The 8,360-nt window shown below is 44.9% G+C and overlaps 1 protein-coding gene across 2 annotated transcripts in view; it reads right to left on the reverse strand.

Annotated features, from left to right (window-relative positions):
• The window catches only part of CCNI (cyclin I), a 57,107-nt gene extending 50,187 nt beyond the window's left edge, over positions 1 to 6,920 (reverse strand). Inside the window, exon 1 of one of the 2 annotated variants that reach the window (XM_081332869.1) lies at positions 6,128 to 6,920. The gene's annotated coding sequence lies outside the window, so the exon portion shown is untranslated. The remainder of the gene's footprint in view (positions 1 to 6,127) is intronic. The other variant, XM_081332868.1, reaches the window with a different exon arrangement.
• Positions 6,921 to 8,360: the final 1,440 nt, after the last annotated feature.

Here is an 8,360-nt window from a genome sequence, read left to right on the forward strand (position 1 = left end):
TCTTTCTTCTTCAATCTCTTCTTCCTTTGTCTTAGTTTTAGAGGATGCCACCCAGTGAAACTGAACCTTGGAAGAATCAGGATAGACAAAAAACATGTTTTGTTTTTTTTACACAATGTGTAAATACTGACATTTGCTACTGTGAGATGTGGCCACGACCAGAACAGTTGGCTTCAAAACAGGGTTCAATCAATCAATCAGAATAGAGCAGAAAGGGACCTTGAAGGTCTTCTAGTCTGACCCCCTGCTCAAGCAGGAGACCCCTAGATCGGGGTCTTCAAACTTGGCCCTTTTATGAATTGTGGACTTCAACTCCCAGATTTCCTCAGCCAAGGCAAGCTGAGGAATTCTGGGAGTTGAAGTCCACAAGTCATAAAAGGGCCAAGTTTGAAGACCCCCTGTCCTAGATTATTCCAGACAAATGGTGGTCCAGTCTCTTCTTAAAAGCCTCTAATGGCCATTAAACCACCAGTCATAAGTCAAGGACTACCTGTACATACCTGGGAATACTGTTCTTCCTTAGAGCTCTATCTATAACTAATAAATTAATTAATTAATCAAGGAGAGATTCAACCTAAAACTAAGAAAAAACTTCCTGACAGTGAGAACAATTAATCAGGGGAATAGTTGTGGTGCTCTATCATAGGAGGCATTTAAGAAGAGACTGGACAGGGACTTGTCAGAAATGGTGTAAGGGCAGGGGGTCTTCAAACTTGGCCTTTTTATGACTTGTGGACTTCCAACTCCCAGAATTCCTCAGCCAGGCACACTAGCTGAGGAATTCTGGGAGTTGAAGCCCACAAGTCATAAAAGAGCCAAGTTTGAAGACCACTGGTATAGGCTCTACTGCCTGAGCACAGGGTTGGACTAGAAGACCTCCAAGGTCCCTTCCAACTCTGTTATTCTGTTATCTGCCCACTATACACGCCATAGGGAAGATGGTCAGGAAGCTTCTTCCACTGCCATAGACACCAAGACTAGAAATAATGGGTATAGCTTCCAGCTATGTATTAAAGCTTTCTGAATGTAAGAGATATCCAACACAGGGAATCTGTGGGTTTTCCATCTCTGGAGATCCTTGAGGTAAAACTAGACATCCCCTCTCAAGAACAAACTGGTGTTTTGCAAACTGCAGGTTGGACGAAATGGCCTTTGAGTTTTCTTCCAACTGGACAATTCTGTGATTCCGTGAAAGGACATAATTCTGATCAGCAAATGCAACTGCCATCATCAGGAGTTCTGGAGTTCCAACATGGCCATGAGGATGCTTCGTTGGCAAAATAAATAAAACTCTTCCTTGCATCCTTAAGGTATGACACTGAAAGGAACACCAACTACGTTGTCATTAACTTTCTTAGAGGCATAATATTTTAAGCAGATTTCTATAAATGCCACATGGAAGTCTCTTCAACTAAAACCCAAACTTCAAAATGGTTTCAAAATAAAACCCCAATACATGCATTGATCTGCAGGTCGCACTGTATGCTGATTCACATCTGCCCAGCAACCAGCAGGGAACTGGGTTTACATTTAGACTACTAGAATAATTATCGTAGAGATCCATCATCCATAACTCAGCAGCACAGGCCATTTTCTTAAAGACTGAATTGTACTGAGTTTTCAACTTAGCAAATTTGCAGAAGGCAGAGGAGAGTTAGGTGGAGATACAAATGCAGATTGGTCTGGCCTTCATTTGTCCCTTAACAGTTCAGCAAATGTTTAACATGAGATTGGAAAATTCCCAGACATCGTTCAGGTTACCCTGGTTACAACATACTTGACCATAATAGCAAACACCAGGGTCTACAGGACTTTTGTTGGACCTCTCCACCCCTAGTAGAAAATTATTAGCGGTCTCCATTTTGCTGGGACTAGGGTTGGCCACATATCCTGATTTTATTGTTTTTTTGCAGTAGTATCAATGCCATGGAATTGTCTGCCTGTTTATATCCTTATCCGCTCTTTATTTTGTTAGGCATCAAAAAATTCCTCAAAGCCTAATGCTTTAAGAGGGCTTTTGAATTACAGATGTCACCACTTGCTTGTGTGGTCTATTGACATGGTTTTACAATTTCTTTCCTGTCATTTTACTTGGGATGATTTATTTATTCTTATGTAATTTTGCTTGCACCATTGATATTTTATCATTCTGATTATAATCCTTTTGAGAATCTCTTGACTGCGGCAAGTGAACAATTGCCAGAATGAACAAATAAGTAAATGTATTTTGTTCTCATCTAGGTTTACAGCTTCCTAGCAAATGGTCAAAGGATAATCCTTCACGATATATTTTCATACTTGGCAATATACTGAGAGACAGGGAAACTTTTAAGTTTTTCTTTTCTCCTCTCTCTTTACACACACACACACACACACACAGACACTTAATGGACAGAGGGAGGGAGGGAAGGGGGGGAAGGGGGAGAGGAAGGAAGGAAGGAAGGAAGGAAGGAAGGAAGGAAGGAAGGAAGGAAGGAAGGAAGGAAGGAAGGAAGGATACTGCAGAGTCACAGAGACGTTTTTTCCCCAAGATTAAACACTGGAACACCATATACTTTATCTTGAAAATACCAAAGGCTAACGCCACTGCTGAAAACCAGAAAGAACATGGAGAAAGAAGAATTTGAGAATAACAATCTTGGAGCAAAGCTAACAAAGCAAAGAACTTTGCTCTCTAGCCTATAGGTTGCAGATTGCGGTAGTGAAACACAGCAGGAGGTATTTCAGGTTGAACAGAGAGAGAAAAAACATGCTGAACAATATTTCTGCCTGATTTGACAGGCACCTTCGCAGCCAGAACTTCTAAACTGATACTAAAGAAGTGGGAGTGTTACACAGGTAGTCCTTGACTTACAACAGTAGTGACCGTTCAAAGTTCATTTTTATCATATGACCATAGGATGCCCCAATAATCTTGTGAGAAAAGGTCATTAAATCACTTTTTTGATGCCATTGTAACATCAGTCACTAAATGAATGGCTGTAAGTCGAGGACTACCTGTATAAATCACACTCTCTTACAACCCGCTTTTCTTCTCTTGCTCCACACAAATTATTCAGCAGTTTTGACCATTTTGCACAGTTTGCTTCGATGCTCCCAGTCACCGGGAGGAAAGGTGCAATTTTGCTGACTTCTGAGTTTCCTCACCAAATACTAGTATGTTGTCACCAACCATGAATACAAGATTTCAACAGTCATTTTCAAGTAACTTCTCCTACGTTAACTCAGAAAGCTCGGATTGCCCAAGGAGCTGCTGATACTGTTCTGCAGGGGAATTAATGAGTCTGTCATTTGTACCTCAATAACTGTCTGGTTCAGCACAGCAACCAAACAGGACAGATACAGACTTCAATGGATAGACAGGATTGCAGGAAAAAGTAATTGCAACCAGCCTGCCTTCCATTGAGGAAGTATACTGCATGAACCAGAAAGAGGGCTGAGAAAATAGCTTACACACCCCTAACATCTTGGAACATAATCTGTTTCAACTGCTCCCCACAGGACGTCATTAGGGTATTGAATGCCAAAACAACTAGACACAAAAATAGTTTCCCCCCCCCCTTGGCATCACTCTGCTAAACACCTAATTCCCACAGCACTGTCTTAGGCCTAAGAAATTTACCCATGTAGTAGCCTGTATTGCTATTATCCATCTTCTTCTTTTCTCATCTTTCCTACTATCGTTTCCTATTGGTATCTTATATTTATCTCTTGTTTGTATCTTATGATTACGATTGTTAACTGTGGTTAATGATCTATGACCTATCACTTTGTTGTTGTAGGTAGGTACACACTGAGATGCACTGGAGACAAATTCCTTATGTGTACAATCACACTAGGCCAGGAGTCTTGATTCAAACTTGGCCCTTTTATGACTTGTGGACTTCAACTCCCAGAATTCCTCAGCCAGTGTGCCTGGCTGAGGAATTCAGGGAGTTGAAGTCCACAAGTCATAAAAGGGCCACGTTTGAAGACCCCTGCACTGGGCCAATAAAGAATTCAATTCAATAAGTGCCATAAAAACTTTGGGAAGGGAGAGAGGTTGCTAGTGAAACCAGAGGGACAGAGAATTTTTATTCCATGTACAATGTTACATTTGGGGCATTTTCTACTCTTGTGAGGAACACACCACTCTCAAAAGCAATGTGTCTGTGCCCAGCTCTTTCCTCCACTGTGAAGTTTGCAAGAATAGGCCCAATTGGTCCTCAGGATAAAACCTTCAAAGGAAATTTTCATTTGCTGGTTCCTCTCCTCGAACTCCACACCAATAAACAGCACATCAGATTAAATAATCGTTTGGCATCTGATGATCAGTTTTGGCAACAAGGCCTCAAAGCCCAGTCAGGATTTTTTGTTTTTGTTTTTTAGTTAATATTTGGCCCAGGCTTATATGCATGTCACTCAACACCAGTGCAATAAGATCTCTTGCCCGGTTGGCCCAGATCCATGCAGATTGTGGTCACTGCCATGTCCAGCCCCTGACACACCTCTCTCGGCCTGCCCACTTGTGTGCCACAAACTGTGTCAAACTTCTATCACGGGGCATTTTCAGTAGGAGTGGCCCCAATTTGCCATCCGTCCTTTGCTCCACAGTTGATCAAAAGGTTTTAAGGCAGAGGTTTTCAAACTTGGTCCTTTTATGACTCATAGACTTCAACTCCCAGAATTCCTCAGCCAGGTATGCTGGCTGAGGAATTCTGGGAGTTGAAGTCCACGAGTCATAAAAGGGCCGAGTTTGAAGACCCCTGTTTTAAGGGTTTGGAAACCACCGTGGCCTTGGCCTTGGCAAGTTGGTCTCGTTTAGCGGGGAAGGGAGGCAAACCAGAGATGCCAAACCCAAACCACCATTTAGCCATGGCTCGGACTTCCCGGGTAATTGCTGCAGCGGGGGAAAATGCAGCTCTGAACATTTTGCAAGCTTGTGATAGCCCCGTGACGTCACAGAAACAAAAAAAAAACGAGACAAGAGAGAAAGACGCGCCGGACGTAAACAAGGAAACTGAATCCCAGCAGGAGGAGGAACAGGGTTTAAACTAAAATTCAAATAGGCTGATTTGAATTTGCCTTCTCCTGCACAACTCTACAGAAAGCTTTCGAATGGGCTTGATGCAAAACCGCAGGCAGCCAAACTTGACTATGCAATTTAAAAAATACAAAATAAAAAAAAAACATTCCAGAGAAACGATCCAACTGTCCTCTTCGCAAAGTCACCTTTTGCACCGTTACAAAAGTCCCGTGTACAAGTCGGGGCTCTGCTTTCCTCGCCCCACCCTAACCCCTAAAACAAGATCGCACGAAATGCCCCAGGGCCCGTCGTCGCCTTCCCGGGTCCCACCGTGCAAACAGCAACATCCAGATTTAACAGCCACCTTTTGCGACGCGTTGCAACCCTCCCGACGACCGTTTCTATGGCAAAGCTCGGTGCTTGCACACAATAGGACGTTCCCCGGGTCCCACGCATGCATTATGTAAACACCACCACCACAAGGAGAGATTTAGCCCCAGCCTTGCTTAAAAGTGCATATTCCCACCCACCCCCCAAAAAACCCCGAAGCAGTGTGGATTTTGCTATTTCCTTATTCCAGAAAAAAAAGGTTTATTTCGTGCAAAATAAAGCCACAGCCCTGCAAGGAAGGCTTCCAACCCCCCAAGGCTTCCGAAATTGAACGGCGGCACAGATGCATAAACGGTTTGCAAACGGCCTCTAGGCGCGTCCGGATGCCACAAGGGGGAAGAAAAAAATAATACAGGCCCGAACTAGAAAGTGCACTTAAGGCTGAGAATGTCAAGACGGAGCAATTGCAAAAGATGCGCGTCCCCGGAATTGCATTTCGGCAGAGCAAAAAAACATCGTTCCGGGCTGGCTTCCTATATACATTCATCTGCAAAAACTTGGAAGCAAAAATCAAGCCAAACCGGGATTGATTTTCTTTTCTTTTTTAAAAAAAAAAAATCAACGTCCCTATTGGTACTGAAGCAATACAAAGGAAGTTACGCGGCAGAAAAGCCAACAACGACCCCGCTTTACGCGAATTATTTCCAAGAGCTCCAACTTGGAACCAGGAAAAAAAAGAAAAAAAAAGTCCCAACACAACAACAGCCTTTTTGTAGGTCCAGCAATGCTCACCTTCTCCCCTGCAAAGCTGTAAAAAAAATTTCCGCTGCAACCGGCCGGCATTCGGTCCATTAAAAAAGCATGATCGTGGCTCCCACCAAAGGCCGAAGCTGGCTTGTTTCTTTGTTAGTTTCTTGCTTGCTCCATCTTAAGAGACTGGGGAAAGAGAGGCGGCGGCTCATTTCGCCATGGGGTGCGTGGGTGTGTGGAAGGGGGCCGCTTAGTTGTCGTTTGGGGAGGGTGGAGGGAGTTAAGGATCGCGATTTCTTTGGGGGGGGCGGGGTACCCCCGGCCGAATTGCAAAGCAGCGGCTCTTCCTAGGCTTGCTTGCAATTGCAGCTCCTGCCGCCCCCGCCGCCGCTGCTGCTGGGAGCAAAGTGGGAGCAAAAAGAAAAAAGGGGGAGAAAAAAAAAGAGGGGAGGGGAAAAAGGGGTGGAAAGCAAAAAAAAAAAAGTGACAGAGAGCGGAGCGCAGAGCAAACCGCTTCCCGGGGGGGAGCAGGGGAGGGAAAGAAGAGCCGGTAGAGGGCGGCTCAGCCTCCTCCCCCCGCCGGGAGCTATTGCTGCTGCGCCGTCGCTGCTGCTGCTCCTCCTCCTCCTCCTGCCGCGCGCCGAGCGAACGAACGAGCGGGGGAGGGGAGAGGAAAGCTGGCGCGTAGCCGGGAGGCGGGGACGCAGGCGGGAGCGCGCGCGCCTACGTACTTTCTTATCCGGCCGCGTTAGGGGAGGCGCGCGGCCACGAGCAAAGGTCCCGCTCTGCACCGCACCTCACCTCACCTCACCAGCCCTCGTTTGGCTTTTGGGGCGCGCGGAGAGGCTGCGTGTAAGAGAGGAGAATATTTAATAGCTCAGGTCCCAAAGGTGCTTTTTGCCAAGAGGCAACTGGACTTTCTCTGTTTTTTCCTTGAAGAAGTTTCCCTTCACATCCAAGAAGCTTCTTCAGTTCTGTGGAGGAAGAAGATGTTTCTCTCCTCTTGAGGAAGAAGACATTTCCCTTCTCATCCAAGAAGCTTCTTCAGTTCTGTGGAGGAAGATGTTTCTCTTCTCTTGAGGAAGAAGACATTTCCCTTCTCATCCAAGAAGCTTCTTCAGTTCTGGGGAGGAAGAAGATGTTTCGCTTCCCTTGAGGAAGAAGACATTTCCCTTCTCATCCAAGAAGCTTCTTCAGTTCTGGGGAGGAAGAAGATGTTTCGCTTCTCTTGAGGAAGAAGACATTTCCCTTCTCATCCAAGAAGCTTCTTCAGTTCTGTGGAGGAAGAAGATGTTTCGCTTCCCTCGAGGAAGAAGACATTTCCCTTCTCATCCAAGAAACTTTTTCAGTTCTGTGGAGGAAGAAGATGTTTCTCTTCTCATCCAAGAAGCTTCTTCAGTTCTGTGGAGGAAGAAGATGTTTCTCTCCTCTTGAGGAAGAAGACATTTCCCTTCTCATCCAAGAAGCTTCTTCAGTTCTGTGGAGGAAGAAGAGGTTTCTCTTCTCTTGAGGAAGAAGACATTTCCCTTCTCATCCAAGAAGCTTCTTCAGTTCTGGGGAGGAAGAAGATGTTTCTCTTCTCTTGAGGAAGAAGACATTTCCCTTCTCATCCAAGAAGCTTCTTCTGTTCTGTGGAGGAAGAAGATGTTTCTCTTCTCTTGAGGAAGAAGACGTTTCCCTTCTCATCCAAGAAGCTTCTTCAGTTCTGTGGAGGAAGAAGATGTTTCGCTTCCCTTGAGGAAGAAGACATTTCCCTTCTCATCCAAGAAACTTTTTCAGTTCTGTGGAGGAAGAAGATGTTTCTCTTCTCTTGAGGAAGAAGACATTTCCCTTCTCATTCAAGAAACTTCTTCAGTTCTGTGGAGGAAGAAGATGTTTCTCTTGAGGAAGATGTTTCCCTTCTCATCCAAGAAACTTCTTCAGTTTTGTGGAGGAAGAAGATGTTTCGCTTCCCTTGAGGAAGAAGACGTTTCCCTTCTCATCCAAGAAACGTCTTCAGTTCTGTGGAGGAAGAAGATGTTTCGCTTCCCTTGAGGAAGAAGACGTTTCCCTTCTCATCCAAGAAACGTCTTCAGTTCTGTGGAGGAAGAAGATGTTTCGCTTCTCTTGAGGAAGAAGACGTTTCCCTTCTCATCCAAGAAACGTCTTCAGTTCTGTGGAGGAAGAAGAGGTTTCTCTTCTCTTGAGGAAGAAGACATTTCCCTTCTCATCCAAGAAGCTTCTTCAGTTCTGGGGAGGAAGAAGATGTTTCTCTTCTCTTGAGGAAGAAGACATT

This window comes from Vipera berus (assembly GCF_964194415.1).
Source record: "Vipera berus genome assembly, chromosome: 7".
Lineage (NCBI taxonomy): Eukaryota > Metazoa > Chordata > Lepidosauria > Squamata > Viperidae > Vipera > Vipera berus.